At 37.2% G+C, this 23,124-nt stretch overlaps 1 protein-coding gene across 1 annotated transcript in view; it reads left to right on the top strand.

Moving 5' to 3' along the window:
* Window positions 1–23,124, top strand: part of luzp2 (leucine zipper protein 2) — a 143,040-nt gene that overhangs the window by 47,956 nt on the left and 71,960 nt on the right. The window lies entirely within an intron of this gene.

Raw genomic sequence — 23,124 nt, 5'->3', positions numbered from 1 at the left:
CTCTGTAACACCAACCCTCTGCATGTCCTCCTTCACTAAATCCATTAATCTTCTTTGTGGTCTTCCTCTTTTCCTCCTACCTGGCAGCTCCATATTTAACTAATATAGCCACTATATGTCCTCTGTGCATGCCCAGACCGTCTCAACCTTTCTTTTCTGCTTTTGTTTCAAAACCATCAACCTGAGCTGTCCCTCTGATGTACTCATTTGTAATCCTGTTCATTCTGATTACTTCCAAGAAAATCCTTAGCGTCTTGTCCTAGCATTCATTAGCCATCAGGCAGTGAGTGTTGCAAATTATATGAAATGTCGTACCATGGTTTGAATTAGTCACTGTGCAACTGTCTGAAAAAGGTATCGTCTTTGGCACTCTAGCGGTGTAAAAAGAGTTGTTTGAGTTTGAGCCTTTATTTTGTTGCTTTTCTGCTCATTAATTTTTTAGGTTTCACTGTCAGCTGTTAACTAGTCTGTGGACTGAATACTATAAAGTCATGCAAATTACATGCTGAACAACAAAAAGTACTTACTTCAGCAAACACAGATGACATAACCTTTCATCTGGGGAGGCTGTCCATCTGCGTTTACAAGATCTATTTTAAACGACAAAAAACCCACGTTTGCTCTAAAAAAGTCCTCTTCTCACAGAACCGCCGTGTGCTGGCATGCATTGTAAACCGTCTTTTGGGAAAGCATTTGATGCATCAATAACTTGGATGAATAATATGTCAGTATGTATGTCGGTAACTGGTATTTGAATGGCATAATGTCTGTGTTACGGTGTGATGCAGAGGCAAAATAACTAAAACTGAATGCACTCAAAAACACAGAGAAGTATTGACTTCAAAATCGGGCTGTCTACTGACCCTCTCATGAAGCTCTTGTGAGTGTGACTAAAATAACCCTGACCAATAACTTCCAATAACATGAAAGGGTTTTTTTGCCATAGTAACAGAGGCAGTTTAAGCCATCTATTTTTACAAGCTGAATGCCAAAACACCCTCACATCCACTATTACCACTGATGGTGGTTTATCTTTATTTATTTTTCTTTTGCTGTGATTTTAAAGAGTCGGGACCTTCCAATCAGCTAAGTGTCCAAAATGGTATTTGTTGGTAAATAATATCAATCTGATTTGAAAGTTAAAAACTGTGCTTAATGGCCATGCTGGTGTTAGCGATCACATTTGCTCTATTGTACGTGTATCCCGCATTTGTGGTGTAGAGTGGTTCCCATAGTGCATTAATGCTGCAGTGTGGTTTTTGAGCACAAAACGAGTTTGTATTCATCAATACTTCTATGAATACTAATACCACTGACTACTACTATACAACCAAATGATGAGGATTTGTTGCAAAGACCATAGCTTGGCTGCTGTTGAACTCAGTGTGGACTCTGCTGTGTGTGGCAACTCTTATCTCATCAGCCTCATCTGATATGTTGTTACGTCCTTCCCGTGAGCCTTCCTTATGTCCCAAATTTCCCCTCCCCTCCTGATTAGTGTTAACCATAGACCTGCAAAGAAGCACACACTCTTATATACAGTACTCTCAAGACTAGAGCTTGATTATAATGCAGAGATTTAATATGATGTTTGACACTGCATAGTGTTCCTTTTTTGATTTGCAAGTTTTCTGTTTTTATTTTTGCTTTAGGGGATTTTTCACTACTACTGGCTGAACCTGACAATGTAATTTTTAACAGGAATTAATCATGAATGCTGTTTTGTTCTGTCTTTCTATTTGCCACCCTCCGCTGAGGCTCCGTTACAAATTGTAGCACTGGTGAGCTGGCAACATACTGCTCTCATTCTTTGGAGAGACGTCAATAGGCTTACTGCAAAAACGAAAACAGTTTGTGCAGTTTGAAAAATGTCTTCAAATTTTGAGAAAGCGGAATATCCCCAATACGGTTTTCTAGAGAATTTCTTTATTTTTCATATATCTGCGGATCAGTAAATTGTAATTATCACTGGTGGCTGTCACATCTCAAGCTTGTCAAGCAGAGGGCACAAAGAGTAATTTGCTTCATTGGCTGTCAATTTGTTATGTGAATAACACTTTAAAGACTCAAGCTTGATGGGTACTGGATTACTAAGAGTTGTTTACATGACATTATTCAATTTTATATCAATCAATCAATCAATCTTTATTTATAAAGCACTTTTCATACAAAGATGTAGCACAAAGTGCTTTACATGGTTAAAAGCACCCCCCCCACGCACGCACACACACGCACACTTAAAGAGTAAAATTATAATTCCAGAAGTGACTCCGGCTTCCTCCCACAGTCCAAAGACATTTAGTTAGTGGGGATAGGTTAATTGAAAACACTAAATTGCCCATAGGTGTGAATGTGGGAGTGAATGTGAGCACAAATGGTTGTCTTTATCTATGTGTTAGCCCTGCGACAGACTGGCGACCTGTCCAGGGTGTCCAGCCCTGTCCACGCCTCTCGCCCTGAGACAGCTGGAATAGGCTCCAGCGCCCACCGCAACCCTGAAAAGGAATGGATGGATGGATCTAAAAAAATTGAAACCAAATCTTGCTTTCTGTTTTCCAAACTGAGCTTCAATATTAAATATATTAGCTGGTAAGCTACTGTGTCACTCCTGTGTATTTTAAGCTTTCACATACCATTTCGCATATTTTGTCCCCAATCTAAGAAGGTCGTGATAAATTTCCAACACCGAGTGAAAATGTTTGCACTGTTGCTTTGAGCTTAGAAGGTTAGGGATATGTTGTTGCATCATAATGACAGCAGAGAGTGACTGACAGTCTCAGACAGGAACTGATTTTTTTGTTTTTTGGATAAATAAATGAATCTTGCTTCTGGCCCCCCACCCCCACTCCAGTTGCCCTTGGTTTCCACAAATATGATTTGACTTTTGCATGTCTAGCTGCATGCATGTAAAAGCTGCAAAAGCTCTCGTGCGGGATTTATTTTGGGCGAGTTGCACTGTCTCGGTAATCCAGTGTAGTGATATTGGAAGATATTTAATATGTCTTTTAACTATGTAGATGTTTCCAGGCTGACAAAATATTACACAACCAAGCCTGTAGGCATATGAGTATAAAATGTTGGCAGCGTGGAGAGAGCGAGTGGGAAACACTTACTGATAACTCTTACAAAATGTCCATCTGTCAATTAAATAGAGGACATTAATTAGGAAGACAAGCTTAATGAATTGAATTAATAAAACACTCCAAACTGTTGTCATGCAACAAACAATAAAAGTGGTAAATTGATGCCTTGCGTGTGGATTTTCAGGGTTCTCTTTCGTGATGGATGTGTGCTGATATAATCAAAACATGCATAAAAGGATATAACGTGATCTATGGAGGAGACTTTTTTGTGAGCTAGCTATAACCTCGGCTGACAGGAACTAAAAGCTTTTATTTTCCTTATGAAATATTTAATTCCTATAGCCTGTTTGAAATTGTTTGCTCAGTTCTTTGCTTTCCATAGTGCCCACAGCAGCTGAGGTATAGTGTATTGTGTGTTACAAATGCAGCCTGATTCATGGCTAACTTAAAAGTAGTCGCGTGTCCATGAAGCAAAAGAGAAATCGATTTCTCTGCACATACTGTAGGAGATTCACCAGGGCTACTTTTATGAAGAGGTGAGAAAAGAAAAGGCCGTCAGTGACACTGGTTACCATAATGAGAGCTTTGTTGGCGTTTAATAGTGAAAAGCTGGTGGGAATAACAAATCTATGCTTAATTACTCAGCAAATCAACAACAACAACAAACCTGCTGGAATTTGTGTGATGTGCTTGTCTTGCCAAAGGGGAATATGCCATTATGTATATTTTAATCCTTCCATTACGGCTTTTTGCATCAGCCAGCCTTTTATTCTTCACACCTATTTCTCAGGATTGATTCATCAGCACACAATGCTTCATTTGCACATCTGCCCACTCCGAAGCCCCTTGAAATGCTATTCAAAATATTTAATCAAAACCCAACCAACAGAAAATTAGGAGAAAAGGGCTGGTGAACTGAAGCTAACACTTTGTGGCTTATCTTTAATCTTAAAGGTCATAAATGAACCAAGGAGCCAAAGCAACAAGAATAAGAGATTCCCTTGACTTTGACACTCACATAAAGAGACATAAGCGCCGAGAGGGAGGGAAGGAGGGAGTGTTGAGCCTAAGCCTGCTCTCCCTGCTCTGCCTTTGTGAGGAAGTGTAGACACTGTGAGAAGCTTACAGCTTGAGCCATGTTGAGAGAAGAATGCAAAATTCAGAGCGACAAAAAAGGCATTTTGACCCCTAACGTAGCATGAGCTTGAGCCATTATCTTTCTTACTTCATCACAGGCATCAGCTTATGATCCCATTCTTCTCAGTCTCACAGCAGAATCTACCCAAATGTTAATGGTCTTGGCTGCCTAGTAGTTGCAAATGGGAGAGAGAGAGTATTGTCACTGGCTCTGCCACTATCTAAAGCTGGGGCAAGCCTTTGCCCCAGCTTTAAGCAGGGCAAACGACTCCTAGGGGAAAGTAAAACTGCACATGTTGAATAAAAGGCTCACGGCATATTCAAATATCATGCTTGTATTAAGTAAATTCAGTTCAGCAGTACAAAAGGAGATTATACTGACAAGTTTGGTCACATTGAATTTGTAGAACAGGTTTGTATTAATCTGATATCTGTAGATGAAAACATACAGTAATGACCTTTAAGGAATATAAACCCATACACTGCAGCACAGTAACACAGTCTGGTGTTTCCATGTGGACACTGGGCATGCTGAAACTGTCTAAAATATTCATAAGATTGACTTTACAATGAATACAATTAGTTTTAAAAGGTTTTTTGTTTTCTTTTTTGCAGATGGCAAAAAATACGATTGAATGCATTGAATGAATTACTCTTTTTTCTCTATTTTGTTTGTTGTAGATTAGAAAATCCAACTGTTTCTGATGTGTCGTGTTTATTATAATTAGTTGTATTGTGACAGTTGCTGATTATGTTCTGTTTTAATCAAATATATGCAATTGTTTCTTCTAAACAGCACTTGTCTCCAGTCATATAATATACACAACACCCAAGCTAAACTAAATGGTGTCTCTCGCTCTCTGATTAAAGATTATACAACAAAATTAATTAATGAACCTCATACATCCATCAATATAAACAGTATATCGTTTGTTTTATAGGAAGTCATCAATATTCATTATCATTATTAAGTTTTTTTGTTTTTTTTGTTTTTTGACATGGCAGTGAGACAGTGGTAAAAAAAGACACGTAATTCTCAGATAAGTGACTGTCTCACTGCTATCCTTTTAACGTGACTCATTTCAACAAAGTCTGGCCGCTGATCTATTTTTGGCCCTGTTCAAATTGAAAAATGCAGATGAGGCATCATTAAAGACTTGTCTGTGATGAAATTGTCTCTCGTGCCCAGTGTGTAATTCTTCCTCCATTTGTCCAATTTGAGAGGAAAAATGGCCCTCATCAAGCAAACGTCAAATTTATTGCTATTCACGGTAGAACCACATTGCCTCGGTCTCTGAAGTAAGATGACAGTTTAAATCAGTACTGTGGTGATAAAAGTGCTGCCACAAATTCATTGTTTCTGTATACGATCATTGTTTGTTATGTCGTACTTCACAGTTGTTGTTGTTTTTTCTTTTTTTGCCACTATGATGAATGAAACTCTGATTTTTTTTTCCTTTTTTCCCCCTCTTGCTGTTTTGTGCCTATCCCTGCTCCATTTGCGCCAGTGGGCTATTTTGATTTTAGTGAAAAAGTGGTCCTGCAGGAAGTCCAATGAAGTCCAATGGGGTAAAGTTGTTGTCCAAAAAAACCAAACTATAAAGAGGAAAATTGCCATAAAACTATAAAGTGGAGAGCAGTTCTATGACTAAACATAAATTACTCAACCATTGAAAATGAACTCTATTTCACTTTCACTTCCTTTTCACTAAGAGCTTGTCGAGGATGCAGTGTCTCTCGTCATATTCAGTTTTTATGAATGTTCACTGAGCTGAAACCACACCGGCATCTGCATATGAAAGTCTTACGCAAGTTTTCAAAGCATTCTCCCACATACCTCGCAAATAAAGAGGCATATCAATGTCAAAATAAATGTATATATTGTTTTGTATATAAATGTATATAAAACAACCTCAAGAAACAAAATGCGTTGTGAACCTGAGTAGAAGACATTGTCTGTTGGCTACATCACACAGTTGCTAATGGTGTTCTCATTTTCTTTTCTTAACTTGTCTGCACAATTCAAGTGCAACGGATTAGCTACTGCCAATCCATGCTCAGTTAATTAATGTCATTGAAGAGGATGGATAAGCTCTGAACAAGTCACTGACAGCACAGAGTGTTTGAACAGACTTGCCTTGCTTAACGTTTGTTATTTTTGGCATGTGACAGATTAGGAAAAATATTTTGGAAAATATTTTATATTTTATTACCAACCACAACAGCACGGCTGCTGTTATTTTCAGCTCGTCTGTCTCACGTCTTGCTGTGTGCATCTAATCATGGCAAAATGTAGTCGTCGAGTCACCTATTGTTTCTCTGTGCATAAAATTGGTGAAGAAGATAATGTGATACTGTGCAACACTGATGTAGAAATACAAACAAAAAGGCTGGAATACAGTGGTAGAAGGTAGAAAAACTTTAAAGAACACATTAATTGATGAATTCTATTTCATTGAAAAAAAAGTTTGGTAGCTGTAATTATACCTCCTGTTTGCACTCTTTAAGAAAACGTTAAAAAAAGCTTAATTTAGTCAACAAACATTTATTTAAAGCTATCTGAATTGGGAAGTTCAATTGGCCATCGTCTAACGTTATGTCTTTTAGTATGAAATTCTTTCTTTGTGTTTCCCTTGACGATGCAGCCCTGTTGAGCTGCAGCAGGGAATTCCTACTTAAAAGGCATTAACTTTGATAGATATCTGCTTGATTAAACTAATTGGATGGCTCAGCCCTCGTATTAGCCTCAGATCATTTTTTTTTTGTACAGAACAAGAACTATGCCTGGCATAGATTTAAAATGTGCGAACCTTTTCTTTAAGCAAGTCCAATATCCTCAAAAAAAAAAAGTCTCAACCTTTAACAGTGGAGGTAGAGGCGAGTTGCTTCTGAAGGCAATGAACTGTTTTGTGTTATTAAGCTGAAGGGAAACTTACAACTACTAATAACAGTTTTGGTTTTATTCAACCCCCTTATCATCCCCTTATCATTTTTCCAGCAGCAAATTAACAACTTCACTTTCAGTAACCATCTCAGTGAACAGTCAGACATTCTAACAGTCATTCTAACAGTGAAAGCCTCAAGAGCTACAGGTGAAATGGCCAGTCTGTAGAAAACTAAAGTAAGCAGTGTTTTAATACAGAGTGTGGGCTTTTCAGACTCGCTGCACTCTAGTTGAAGAGCTTAGTAAGTGATAAGCACTTAAAGGTCACAGGCAAGTTTTCATCATATCTGTCCATTATTTGTTCATCTAGGTCCTTAGTTGATGAAACATGACAAAAGACACAAAGAAGATGTTGTGGCTGTGTCTGTTGTTAAAAAGCTTAGCTTAATCAGAAACGTAATACTAAAACATTTCTGACGGTTACCCATTCAAACCATGTCTGCATGCTGCTTTTGGAGAATTCACAAGAAACGTAGACTTGCAAAAAAGGTCGGACTGGGCCAGATTAATGGCCTCAGACCTTTTTGCCATTTCTGCATAAGTGCCCTTTAAAAGATCATTTTTATTGCATTTCTACTCTATTATACAGTTTACAGGGAAGAGAGACAAAACTATAAGAGACAGAGAGAGCATGATGTGCAACAAAGGTTCCAGACAGGATTTAAATTGAAGATCTTATTACTGGGAAACGGATCTGCAAGGCGGTCGAGAAATGACCTCTTAATGTAATTTGACCCCAGCCATTTTTTGCACAACATTGCCAAGATCACTGTTTATTTAAATGAATGTGAATTTTCCATTTTGCCTGTTATCATTTTGATTTTTTTTATTATTATTTTATCTTTTGTATGTATAACTCTAAACTGATTTAAAGTCAGTGGAGTTTTTAAGAATTTGTATTTTAGAATTTATTGAATATGTCAATTTGTAGATATTTGTGTTATACCCCTTAGATTAGCTGATGAATTCCAGTGAATTCCAATGTCATTTTCAAATGTAATCTGGGAAAAACATGAAAAAATATGAAAATCGTACCATTCCAAATCCTAAAATCACTAACAGCTCTTTGAGGATGAATACAGCGTCTTTAGATGTCTTCTCATACGAATTGCTGTCCTCCATATTAAATTAAAAATTATTGGAAAATAGAAGGATAAATATCCTATAAAAACATCAAATTAGAATAATAAGTTTAAAGGTTAGAGACACAAATCAAGTAGAAAAATGACAGCATCAGTTCTACCCTGTTATAAATGACAACACACACACACACACACACACACACACAGAATAGTCACTTGTTAATATCCCTAAAATATTAATAAATCAACCTTCCAACAAGCTGCTTTAAAAAAAAGAGAAAACGAGGCCATCAGGATGAAGCTTTAACAAAATTAACTAAAAAACAATCTTAGTTTGGTTTCTTGTAAACGTCTAAGCCACTTTTTTCTTATTCCCCAAAAACATTATTTTGATACTCTATTGTTTTTTGATTATTTCATTACATGTGTTTAAAAAATTAGGCAAGAATGAAAAAAAACTGACTGTAACGGCTGACAGAGCTCTGTGATACAAAAAAGTGCCATTCAGTTAAATTTGATTCTTTCATGCTTTTTAGATAATCAAAAACATAAATTTAAAGCAAATGTAAATAATGAATAGCGCACATTTGAGGTAAACCATAACAGGCATGAAGAAATTTTGATACCATAACTCTTGCTTTCACACTTTATGAAGAAAGAAGAGTTGTACTAATTACAAAGCAATACACACCTGTTTGACAGCATGTTAATACATGTTGTTGATGCCAGATGATAAAAGGCAATGGCCAAACTGCTTTAAGCTAATTGGAAGGTAAAAGTAACTGAAATAACCACTTGCTACAACCAATGTATGTAGAAAGGCATCTCTTAACTCGCAGCACGGCAAAACCTTGAAGCAGATGGGCTATGGCAGCAGACGGCCACACTGGGTGCCACTCCCATCAGCTAAGAGCAGCAGGCTACAGTTTGCACACATTCACCAAAACTGGATGGAGGAAGGAGGAAGGAGGAAGGAGGAGGAAGACTGAAGAAGCATTGCCTGATCTGTTGAGTCTTGATTTATGATATGAGATTTGTTTGTTAGGATCAAAATTTGGTGTAGTCAACATCAACAAAAAAGCATGCATCCGTGATGCCTTGCATATAGTTCAGGCTGCCGGTGGTGTAATGTTGTATTAGCACATTTTGGGGCCCTTTGTATCACAGCCCACTTGGGTATTGTTGATGCCAGTGTCCATCCCTTTCTAACCACAGTATATGAGTCCTCTTCCTGTTACCAGTAGGGTAACAAACCATATCACAAAGCTCGTTTCTTGAAAATGACAATGACTTCACTGCATTCACATGGTCTGAACACTCATCAGATGTCCAGTTCAAAGTTTTCGGATGTGATGGAATGACAGATTTGTCGCATGGAACTTGCTGATGCTATCATTTCAGTGTGGACCCTGAGCAATGTTTCCAGCACCTTGTTGAGTCTATGGGATAAAGAATTATTGCAGTTCTGAAGACAAAAAAAAAGTCCAACCCAGTACGTGCAACGTGTACCTAATAAGTGGTGAGTATATTGGATAATTTGACAGACCAGGCTCCAATAACCAAATGCTTCACAGCCATTTAATTGAATATGATCAAAGTTTTTCTCATTCAGAGGACTACAGAGTGATGCTTTAATGACTGAGTTGGTGTTCTGTTTCTATACAGGCTTTAGTTGCTTTTTTGGTTTGCATATAGACACATAATCCTTCACCTACATATAATTGGTGTTGCTTACCTATCCATAAACATGGCAATGAGCAGGAGCAGATGGGAAAGAAGACAGGTATCAAACATGGATTTTAACATTACAAGTTTGGAATACCACACAGTTCCTTTAGAAAGAAAAACGCTGGCTAATGCTAAGTGTTTAGGAGACTATTTCATGAAATCATATACAATATATGGGTTAGAGTGTTTTAATCTCATCCAGGAAAGAAGTGTGACCATAATCTTTCCATTTAGAAGGAAGTCTGTATAATCCTGTTTCATGCTCAATTAAATGCAGCTGATGCCCATATCTTACCTCACTGTTATGCAAATGGACACTAAAACTGCATTTTCATCAGCATTTAAGCTGCAAGATATGACTATTTTTATGCCATTAATATTCATAGACATGTACCCCTATTGCAGAAGATTTGAGAAATGAATGATGAACCCATTTCAAAGTGTCCCTTGGCTTAAGGTAAAGTGGCTTCCCCTAGCAAAAATAATCAAATAGTTTGCTCTTTCAGACAAGCTTTCTGAGAAAAACTCCCTTTGCGGTTTACCAAGTGAAAAAGATACTGAGCCAGCAGAGTACAATATAAAGAGCTGGCTGCTGTTTCAATGCAGAAATGTGCTGTGAGACAGGGTCAAGCTGAAAGAGAATCGAGCACATTAAGCATGTTAACAGATGGCAAAGCTTGAGAGGCCAGGTAGCAAGAGCGCAGCAACAAACCATTTGATTGACTGTTTCACTGAAATAGCACAATAAATAGAAGCTGAGTTGTGCCAAGAGGAAGGCAGGCAGAAATGTGTTTTGTTTAACCACCGGATTTGGATTTGAAAGTATGCTGTATCTACCTCACTGTTTCTACCTAAAAAAGAAGTTGTTCTACACAAAGGGCCAGTTTAACAAAATGAAAATGGAGTGTATGCCAATCCCCAAATAATGCTGATGGATGTGCTCAGTTTACACGTAATTTACAAAAGTTGCACTGTTTTCCAAATGCAGTTCATTTCAATATGAAATGCCCAATTTGCTAAAAGCCATGCCATTTGGTTTAATGCTTACTAACAGGATAGACACAACTTGTTAATTGTAATCAAAAAGCATATAAACATAGGTAACATGTACCGGTACGTTAAATGTAGGCTACGTTTAATGTGGCAGTCTGGCAGATAGAGTCCTTATAATGGAAACAGGTTTTCGTAGTTGACAAGCTCTGATGTAGACCTGTGAGCCATACAACAATAATTTGACATTGTGTTCTGTCGAGTTTTTATATCAGGAGAATTTACATCCCTTCAAGGGATAAAATAAACTAGAAATGCCTGATTGGTAAAAGTTTATTTCCATACTCGTTGATTTCTGGTGCTAGCAATACCACCAAGTAATACCATATAATAACGACGTGTTAGTGAACGGGGCCCAAAGTGGCCATTCAGTAATGTTTCATTAAATATTTGCAAGTAATTTCCAGAAAGAAATGAGACATTCCAAATGCACTTCTAAATATGAAGGGAAATTTCACAGGGGGATTCACATAAACAAAAAACCATGAAACTATTTTAATTTGTATTATTTATTTGGATTTAATTATGCATGACCCAAATCACATGTTTTTTCTTTATTCTTTAAATATTCAAATATTCTTTTGAATATTTAGGTCTCTTTAAACCTCTGTAATCATTTTCTGGATGCCATATAAAATAACATTAAGTAGCTCCGTCATATGCTGTTTGAAGTATGTTCACAAATGATTTAGTTAAAAACCAAACTGTTAGTGGATGATCGGCCGTGATGTGATACGTTCTTATTCCTGCTCTTGCTGCTCATAAAATAATCAATTTAGAAAAGCCTAATTTTCTTCTGTGCTCATGCTACTGTAAATAGCCCTGCTCCAGTATTCAGCTTTTAGCACCCAGCACTCAGTACTCATATTTATTACAGAAGGCAATGGCAGCACTGTCTTATGAAGAAACTTATCAAAAAGTGGTAACTGAATAATTTTCAAAACGGGGAGTGTAGAGGGAAACATATTTTTAAATGCTCTTCCTGTCGGTCTTAAGGAAGACCACAGATGGCCATATTCATTCTTATCAACCTAGGGTGAAGACCTCTATTAACCTTGGTTCATTTCAGTCTTTTTTAATATTGGTGATGTTTGTAGGCATGATAGATAATTTTCCTTTCAATAGAGCATAATGTGGCACAGTTCATGAAAAGCAAAGTAAATGGGTTGCAGATTAGGGTTGAATTCTATACTTAATATGCTAATAAGTGTAATTATAATTTTGATAAGAAATTCATGGAGATCAAGGAGAGAATCTCTGCTTTGACTTAATATATCACCCAGTTTATGTGTCTCACTGTTAGCTTCTCACTTTTTGTGGAATTTGGCTGAAGACAGATTCAGATCAGATCTTTTTCATTGTGCATTACAGCAATGCATACATGAAAAGCGTGATTCTTGAAGGTGGAGGACATCTGTGTCCGATGTTTATGTGCTTAAAGCCTACTGTCATCTGTCATCTTACTCATTAGACAGAACCTTGTCCTGGTCACCACTTTATTCAAAGTGTGTGGTTGTTATGACTTTTTGCATGCATGCATACTTACACTCTGCAAACTGCCAAGAGCCCTGTTAAAGAGAAACAGTGTGTACTTATCACCAGGCAGTAAAGCTGAAACATTTCAAAGGAACAACGGAATGGGTTGTCAACATGATGTTTTTTCAACTCAACTTAGATTATTTAAACAAACTGGGCAAGCTACTATCAATATCTGCAACCAATTAACAGTTAGTTTACTGTAAAATACATAGCTTAACTTTACATATTATAAGAAATAATTGAAATAAATACTGTAATACTTTTCCAAAAAGCTGAGAAATTAAATGTGAGGGAATAACACTGTTGCCACCATGACTCTAGGTAAAAGCTTGTCTGACTATTGTAATGAAATCAATGCATTTATGAAACAAACTATTCTCTTGTTTACAACAACACTTTGATATGAAACCCTTTGGCATGAACCAGAGTCGACATAGCACCCCCCTTTGAGTGCCTGCAAACTACGTACAAAAGACTGTGCATCAAAGACACTGCAAACTCTGGGAAACTCTGTCATCATCCTCGCCATCACCTGAAATATGCTCGATCCCATAACATATTACTATGAGAGACAGTTTCCCTAGCCTTTGGGCTGTTTTCAAAGAACACACACACACACACACACACACACACACACACACACACACATATATATATATATATATATATATATATATATATATATATACTTCAGAGAAGAGCTCGAGAGGATGTGGAGGGTGAAGGTAACGGTGGTCCCCGTGGTAATCGGAGCACTAGGTGCGGTGACTCCCAAGCTAGGCGAGTGGCTCCAGCAGATCCCGGGAATAACATCGGAGATCTCTGTCCAGAAGAGCGCAGTCCTGGGAACAGCTAAGATACTGCGCAGGACCCTCAAGCTCCCAGGCCTCTGGTAGAGGACCCGAGCTTGAAGGATAAACCGCCCGCAGGGGCGTGCTGGGTGTTTTTTTATATATATATATATATATATTTTGCCCACAGGAGGCAAACCTTTAACTCTTTGTACATTGTTTAATGTACGTGTGATCTGGCTGCACTTTTTTCTTGCTTTTGTATATTTTGTCATTCCTTCATTACACTTCCCATTCCTCGGGGACTGAAGCAATAATATGAGTAAAGCACTATAATGCAGTTTGTACCTCCAACTGCCTAATCACTTACTATCTGGTGTATTAGTATCTTATGCTGCTTAGCACTGATATTAGTTGAATAGTAAAGTGATATCTAAATGTGTCAGTGTCTTATACTATGGCTAAATATGAAAAACCAGTGAATTATTTCCTAAGATGGTTTATAAGAAATCACTAAATGTAAACTTAGGCTGAACAGGTAATTGAGAATTCTATGTCAAATTATTTGTTGAGGTCATTCAAAAAAACAAAACAAAAAAAACACAGCTTGTAGCTGTGTAGAAAAATCACAGTCCTGCAACTTGAGAGTGGGTGGTTCTTTGCCTCGGGATGATCTGTGCAAAACTAGCAACAACATCAGAAACAACATACCCAAACAAATATCCACCAGAGACAGTGGTGCATTCCTGAGCTCATAAGCTGTGCATTTAATATGATTTGTAAGACAGAGGAGGAATGAAAATGCAGAACTCACAGTGGTAGTTAGGTTTTTAGGAAAGGCAGGAGGTTATGACATTGCAGGGCGACGTTTTCCAGGGTGGCGAGGATGTGGGAGTCTCGGATAATGGCTCAATTCCAAAACAGTAAAGCAAAATGTGTGCAGCAGAATATTTTCTTTTGAAAGTGAGTGGATAGCTGTAAATAGGCCACTATACATTTTTTTCTATAACACCCGGTGATCACATTTGAAGGCAGCAGATGTAAAGGTTAAAATTTTAAAAAACAACAACATAGGATCCCCATACTTTAATAATTGGAGCTGAAAATGCTGTTTTTGTTTCCCACTTTTAACCTTCTGCACTTTGAATGTTGTCTTTTTTTTACAGACCTACAGATTTCTCAATTTTATATGGAATTTGCCACATTTACTAATTTACTTGTGATGTGATTTTTAGATATTTATACATCGTGCCCTCAAAAACTCCATAAATTAAAAAACAAATACACTGCTGTTTTTTGTAGTGCAGTGCATTACATCAAATTCTGTTTGTGCAAAAGTTTTTATAAAGGATATCTTTTTAATGAAATGATAAAAGGAAATTAATAAACAATAATCACAGTACTTTGCATATGGATAGTTATCTTTTTTTCGTATTGCCATATTATGTGCTCTAGTTTTCTATGATTGCGCTTAGTGTTAGGTTGCAGGTCATGGATCATAGAATAAACCCAAGCAAAACAAACTCATTGCCATTCCGTTTTATTGTGTGATTCAGTGAAGATCAACAAGGTCGTCTAGTGAGTCATCTCGCTTGTTTTTGACTCTCTGTTCTTAAGTTGTGAGACAAGACTTACTTCACTCCATCCATTCATTCTTTTCTGCTTTTCCTTATCAGGGTTGCAGGATCCTATCCCATCTACCATAGAGTACACAATCTGCTGTAGGGATAACACAGGGATAGAGACAAGCCTTCACACCTATGGGCAATTTAGTATGACTAATTAATGTAACCTCACTAATTGCATGTGTTTGGACTGTGGGAGAAAGCAAGAGTACTCAAGAAACAATGGGTGAAGGGGAGTCCGCACAGAAAGGCCCAAGCCAGATGGTGAAGTCAAACACTGGACCTTCTTGCTTTGAGACAACGATGCTAACCGCAGCGCTACTATGTCGCGGTCAACTTACTTCCCTGACTAACTTGTAAATTTGCTTTGTATTTCATAATGTTAGTCCAAAGTTTGGCCAATAGGTTTGCTTGTAAATTTTTACATGGTGCAGATTTTTCACCACAACAACAGAACACTAATACTTTGGACGTACCCAAAGAGCAAGCTTCTGCAAGTTCAGTCAAGGCCTCTGTAACTGTCAGTCTGCCTGCAGTCAAACAATAGATTCAGTCTCGCCTATAGTCCAAATTGAGAATCCATCCGCCAGCGGGTTTCTCATCCAGATCAGAGTGGTGCACCAGCAGGGTAGTTAACCAGTAATCAAGTCACATCCGTCATCCAATTCCAAATTCTCCACCTCACACGCCCCCCTTCCTCCCTCCCTGCTGGCTGGCTTAACTCGTCCTCTTGTGTTTTCCCTGAGTGACACTTGGAAGTTGGGAAGAGGCTTCACTGATTGCCCTTGATGTGAATCAGATGCATCTGTCTGCTTGTTGCCAGTTCTCAACTTCTTAGCTATCGGTCAGATGAGAGGAAACAAGACACAGAGCAATACTAATAGAGAGAGGCCTATCTTTCAGATAAATGCTATTTTTCACTAGTGTGGTGATTACATTTAAAACAAAAACTGGATTTATGCAAGTGTCATAAGATAAGATCTTACAATTTATTAAGGCTATGTGCCATTTATATGTAAATAAATACCATTGTTAATATTAATTATTTATTTTTGTTTTTTAGTTGTGCTTCGAGAACACATAGAGGTGTTCTGTTAACCAACAAATAAGATTTTATCTCCTCCTCCTATGGCTGAACCTCGACACTAATCATTTAAAATATATGCTGATCAAATTCTTGGTGAACAGGTTTTTTTTTTTTTACTATATTTTTGGCCAATATTCTACTGAAAGCCTGAGTGTTTCAGTTGTCAGATCAATTCAGGATTATAGTGGTAGTGTTAATATCCTGAGGTTGTTGCCTCTGGTGCACAAACAACATGTTCCTTGTACCACTCTCTGACAAGGCTGGAAACAAAGCTGGATTAGACATTGTCATATAACGTCTCTGAGGGAAAAGGTGAGGCTCTCCCACATGTACGAAATTGCTTTATCATAAGCAAGAGCAGTAGGCACTGATGTCTGGCAGCGTATGGCTTTAAAGTAAACAAAAAAGTCCGAGCTCAATCCGGCTTGATTATAACACAACAATTAGTGAGGCTGGAATCACAGTGTTGTAGAGCTTTGAAAAACAAGAATGGGTGGAATTGCATTAGATACACTCAAATTCGAGATTTAATTGTATCTGGCAACCACAAGAGGTTCCTGGGATGCTTTAAAAGCAATGATTTGCGCGATCGAATTCTGTAGATTAGAGGTTGTTCTATAGGAAGACAAAATGTGTCACATCAAGATCATATAGTAAGCTGAAGAAACACAAAGTAATGGAACTTTGGCAGATACACATTGTGTAAAACACAAGAGGAATGTTCACAAAACAAACAGGGGTGTCGATATGCACTTAGTCAGAAAATGAGCTTGACTTTGACTTGGTTAATTTGGAAGCAAATGCAGCTTTACCAGGCATGGAGCTGGTCTGATTGAGAGGATATCATGTCACTGTGAAAATGATTCGGATTGTAGGTGACAATGGAAAGAGCACAGTGGATTGTCTGATGAGCTCAGCCCAAGCAGAAAATAGAGAAATGCACTGAGGATTTACAGGATTTAGTTCTCCTTTGCATTTCACTGAAGGTATATCCTACTAATTTGAAAAATAAACATTATACACTGTGCGAAACAAACAGAAAAACTTCTACATATCTAGAAACGGTATTGTTTCTAAGTGCATGTAGACATGTCGAGGGAAAGTAACTGGCATATGCATGAAAATGCCTGCCAGTAATCATTGAATTATTCATCTAATATGCTAAATATTTCTATTTCAATGCCTTAGAGCTTCCCACCGGTGAGAAATTGCATAACTTAGGTAATGAGCAAATTAGAAGAAATCACCTTTCAAGGATGAGATCTTGGAGACATATATATATGCTGGATAGTTTACATGATTGACCAGAGGTTGGCAGTTGAGATATGTGTGTTTATTTTTATGGTATCATAGCTAAAAATAAATAAATAAGAAAACATATAATGATTTTTATATGTTTATGATGATGTTTATAGATGCACTGCAAGATTATCATCCATCAATAAAATTTTATAAACATCACCTGCAATTTGACAGGAATCTTCTAGATGAGTGATGTTTATTTGTGGTATTAATAATGCTAGTAACCAGTTACTAGCATTATTAACTGTAGTCATCTTGTAAAGTATCTATTAACTAATATGTGATTGTGAATTATGAACAACAGTTCTTAGAGTGTTATCAGGTTCTTCAGCTTGATGGCCACACAGAGCAGAAAGCTGCACAATTATGTAATTTTTTTCAAATGTTTAGATGATGTAAAGTACAAGAAAGAGAGAGTGAGAATATCTGCATTTATTACTCATGTGTAAAATTGGTTTACACTATTTTAATTTCATCTGTCGAAATGATATAATACTTACATGCAAATTGCTCTTTACTTAATTGTTTTGTAACAGATTCATCCAAGCTTTATTATTCAATGGTACTTGCTTTGAAAATCATTGTTTAAAAGTGATTATTTTGTGTCATGTGATTTGATTGACTCTTTGTTTTTCTTTTTTATTCAGATCACTATTGGCTTACTGCTCTGCTTTTTATCAAGTGCTGCATCATTGTTCCAAACTATTTGGAGTAATCACCTTTTAAACTTCAAACTAAACATGATGTCTGAATTTCATCTTAAAAGCTCATAAACAATGCATGCTTGTGGTATTGTAAAAAGGGATGAACATTATTTAGATTGTCAAAAAAGTGAATTGTGCATTAAATATTATATCCTAATATAGCCATCCATCATCTTACCATTCGTTCATCCAGGCATCTATTGCTGTTTATGATCAAATATTAGTGGGGATTGTTAAGTAATAGCTATATGCCACTGATATCCTGATAACATAAATAATTCTAGGCCGGCATTGATTTTCATACCAGGTAAATAATAATAAACTGTAGAGAACTCTTAAAAAGGGCTATACCCACACCTAAATATTTCAGTTCATCTGTTTTGTAAAATCCTCTAAGTGCTAATTCAGTTTACATGTTCCTTTATGACTTTTTGTGTTGCGTTTAGTGAAATGTCAAATGCATATAGAATCTTCATGTCCTGAAATGTTGAGATGATTGAGGTCTCTGAATTGTTTTGACCTTTCCTGACAAAGCAAAAATTGACTTCCTCATCACAAATTGTTTCACTTTATCCCCCAACTAAACAGTTAACGAAGATGGTAGTGTCAGGCATCCCTGACATGCATGCAATTAATATTCCCTGCTGTCTGCATTGTTTATACAACAGCTGGTAAACATGACTGACTTTTGTTGCAGATGTTGGATGGTGGTCATGCTCTGCTAGAGGAATATATTAATTCGCTGACAGGCCCTGGGCTCTCCCTGCTATTAAAACTATTTATTTACCCCCTTCTAATGGCATAATTAATCCAGCCTGAAATTGGTAGTACCACATAAACCGCTGTCTGCCCATAATCTGCATGACGGCAAATGAACTCCTTTTATGCTAGCTATTGGCTTCTGTGGTGGCTTCCTTGTAAAATATTAAATGTTCAAGTTTGGTCCTGCAGTCAGAGACATAGCATGGTGTTTTAGCATGCTGGCACGCCTGTCTGCTTTTGGTGTGTAGTTTTATTTTCTAGTCCAAGAACTGGAAGAAATGGTCACGGATGAATATGGACTTTGTTTTTTTTAATCAGATAGTTATGTATCATAAAAACATTGACGTAAAAACTGACATTTTTTATACATCCTTATGTTTTTATGATATCATACTGTTCAAATTTAGCCCTCTAAGTGCTGTTAGCTAATCTTAGTTTTCTATACCGAAAAAGAAAAACATGGCAACTTAGCTCTTTCTCCAAGTGCTTTTAATTCATCCACACAGAAATTAATCAAGTATTGAACATTTATTTGCGGTGTACTCATGCACATTCAGTAATTATGAAGGCTTGCTGACAAATAAGGCCTTTGCAAATAAGCCAACTTATCATATCAAGATTGCTGTCACAACTGATGGGTAATTATGTTTTCTGTCTGGATGCTATATCACATCCCTCTGACACATCAATTGACACGCCAGGTTGCAGGGGACACTAAATAATACCCGGGGAGAAATATACCATAAGGCTTACCAGCAGCAATTTAGGAGTAAACTTCAAGGCAAAACAGAGTTTAAGAAACCTTTTGGCTAGATGTTTATTTTGATCATCGAATTATCTGCATAGTTGACAGGTGAACTGAAAGACTGACAGAGACCCAATTCAGCTGTGAGTGGGTGTTGAAACATCTGGTAGTAAAGAAACATCCAAAGACACTAAGCCCAGAGGGATCCTTTAATTTGTCCTTGTCTGAACCAGTGACTCCCTCCTACAGATTTTCCATAAATAACTGAATTCCTGTTGGGGAGGGAGAGACCTGCTTACACACAGAGGTTTTAATTTATTTATTTATCATATTTTGTGTATTTATTCATATATCTTCCATGAATGCTGCTAATCTCTAACCAGACAGTGGTAGAAAATATCCTCTACATCATTGTATTGAGTTTTACTGATCTCATTTTTTTTTACATGAAAAAAATTCTTTTAAATAGGTTTTAAGCTGTTTATAATTCCACAGTTCATCCACTTCTGAGCAATACACAATATTAAAATAAGTTCAAATAAGGTAACGACAATGGACAGATGCTTGTCACACAACACAGTATGGCCGGCAATACTGTCCAGTATTACATTCAAATCTTAGCACTATGAATACTTGATATAGATTACTCATTAATTATATACAGTACAGATTTGAGTCATTCTTTATTTATTTATATTTTGCTTACAAGGACTAGATTTCTTTGCAATTTCTGTGTTTTTAAGTAGTCTCGGGCTTTAGGCTTTCAAAGTTTTTCCTTAGACATTGGCTGCTTTTTCACTAACTTTTTCAGTTTAGCCTTTGATTTTTTTCTTTTATATCCAGAGGAATGTTTCTGTAAATCATTTAAGCATAAAAAGGCACCTAACTCAAGGGATGAAACAGTTTTGTTTCCACACACAACAGACAACTTAGTAGAAAACCAATTATAAAGCGTGACTTGAGGCACTTGAAAAATGAAAAATATTCATAGTCCATCTCCTGTTAACAGTGGACCATGAGCTCCTGTACTATATCTCTCTATGAGTGCACAACGCAACCTTGGATACCTTTATTGAGCCATTGCTTGGATGTTGACTCTAATGTTCAGTGTTGTCTCCCTTAGCCTCTGCAGTTCCATTTCATACTGCAGGGTCTGCCTCATATAACTCAGAGACCTGCTGTGACTCCAAGGGCAAAGAAATATTTGTCCTCAATAATCAGATCCTATAAGAGATGCCTCCCTCGCAATCTCAGGAGTTTGATGAGTATCATAAAGGCAGCCAAATACTGATTTCAATCTGCAGATGCCTGGGAAGAAAGATTTCATTATCTCAAACACCATGGCTTTATGACCACGTGCTTGGTGGTGCCATTTCTGACCATAAGCCTTTTTTTGTCAAGCATTTGTCAGGCATTCTGGTTGTCATTATCGTCATTAACGTCACTGAATTGCAAAAAAGGGCGATCTTTGTTTCACAGAACCCGGCTAGAACACTGAACTCTTGGGAGGTCATGGTACAATCATGCAGCTGTTACCATTTGTTTTCTCTAATGAGCAGTTTATAGTAGATTGGGAAGAAAAATAATCAGACTTCATCTCAGAAGCTTGTAATATACATGTTTCTGCATCAATGGGCCTCAAATTATGGGTCTTATTCATTTCACAGCTACCCAAGGGTCTATTCCATTGGGTAATGAATATTATGGCAGACAGGGAGGGCTCGCTCACCCCATCTTCCTCTTGTTGCTTGAACCTGTAATAAATTTCCTGCCATTGCCATATGGTACCAAGTCATGTGTGGGATTCAATATGCCATGTTGTTTATTTATTTCCCAGGTGTTGCTTTTCTGTTAGTGATTTATGTGTTATTGTGTGTGATCTCCGTCTGGGATCTATGACATGGGTTGTGGAGGGTTTTTTGGAAGACGGCCCGAGTTGAAACACAGCCATGGGTACAGAATATTGTAGCAGTCGAGTGATGCTAGGACGGTCAGGAATAGGGAATGGTCAGCAACATTTTGTAGTAGTGATTCATGTAAAGAGAGAAGGGCAAGTGAGAAGATTTGTGGCTACCCAGCAAGTATTTAGCAACAAATATCTATGTTAAGTTAAACATCTAGGTTAAGTTCATATGCTTGTGCTGTCCTTCAGCATTTCTGATAATGGAAGGAAGTGAGCAGAGAAAGTTCTTTTGGTCTTTTCAGTTGTGCCATGGAAAAAGTAAATATCTTTTTTAACAGTGTTAGGGTTGTTTCTTTTCTTCTCCATATGATGGTTCAGATATTTAACTTGGTTTTATTTCCTAGTAACCCTATCTCATGAAATGCATCAAGAAAAAAAAATGCCATCCAAACTTTTTTTTTCCCCATCTCTCTTCCTTTTTCATTTTTTTCATGTTGTTGGAATAAAGTTGATCTTTGACCCAAAATTTGTCAGAAATTCTTAAATTGTACTGTATCACAAAAACAGTGCAGATATACAGATTGGGATCATTAATACCAATAAATCAAGCATGCTGTGCGCATTACTGCCTCATACATTATCTTTGAGCCTCAGCTCTAATATTATGGTGACACATTATGTCAATATGATTACAAATCACTCATTTCTCTCAGGGTCCAAGGAACCATTACTGCTGCTACTGCTGCATAACTTGAGTCTAACTGGTACGCATGGAGAAGTGTTTGAGACAGCCCATGCTGTAGACATGCTAAGTCAAGAGAAATAGATGTTAGGGCTATGAGGGGGTCCCTGGGAGAGTTTGCTCCACAAAAGTGGAAAAAACATGTTAAAAGTATATATGTGTATATAATGTGTCCGTGTGTGTGTATTTTTTTACAGCACCTATCCAAAGTCCAGAGGTACGGCGGATGGGCTATTTTGTGACTGCTATTTTAAACCATCCCAATTAAATTCAAGAGGTCATCACAGTAATCAAATTTGCAGGCTTTAGGGGAAATTAGAACCTCTGGGCTATTTTATTTGCAGGGTAACTACATTCAGATATGCTTAATTTCAAACACCTCCCAGAAGAGTTGTCTCCTTGAGTCAGTAAACAAGGATGTTAGATTAAATGAAAAATAGATTTTCCGTTATTAGATTGTTTTCCAACAGTGAAAGTGCACGTGTAGTAAATTGGAAGTCTTTTAACTCAATTAAGGGAGCAAGATGGAAATTATGTTGTTATCTTTAGCTGTCAAAAGCCAAATATAATACATCATATTTTAGTCAAGTCCTGGGCTATTGCTGATTTTGTATCTGCTCACCATGGCCCCCTAATCACTTTTTTGTGCCCTGATCTTTAGTAGATCTCTCAGTGGGGATTATAGTGTGTCATTAAGAATGAAAAATAATATCTTTATTAGGGCTATAGTTCATGCAAACATGCTGTGAAATATTATTTGCCTATCTGGAAGCTCAGTAACAAATGACAAGAACGCCTCTGCACTGCCGTTCAATAGAGTTTGGAAAAGGGAAACACAGGATTTGACAAATGTGCCCTGCAGAATTTGTTCCTTAATAATTGGTTGGACTACATGAATAT

Source organism: Haplochromis burtoni, unplaced genomic scaffold (assembly GCF_018398535.1).
Source record: "Haplochromis burtoni strain Fernald_Lab_line unplaced genomic scaffold, NCSU_Asbu1 Contig_135, whole genome shotgun sequence".
NCBI lineage: Eukaryota > Metazoa > Chordata > Actinopteri > Cichliformes > Cichlidae > Haplochromis > Haplochromis burtoni.
The sequence above is the reverse complement of the archived record's forward strand: the minus strand, read 5'-3'. Positions and strand labels throughout refer to the sequence as shown.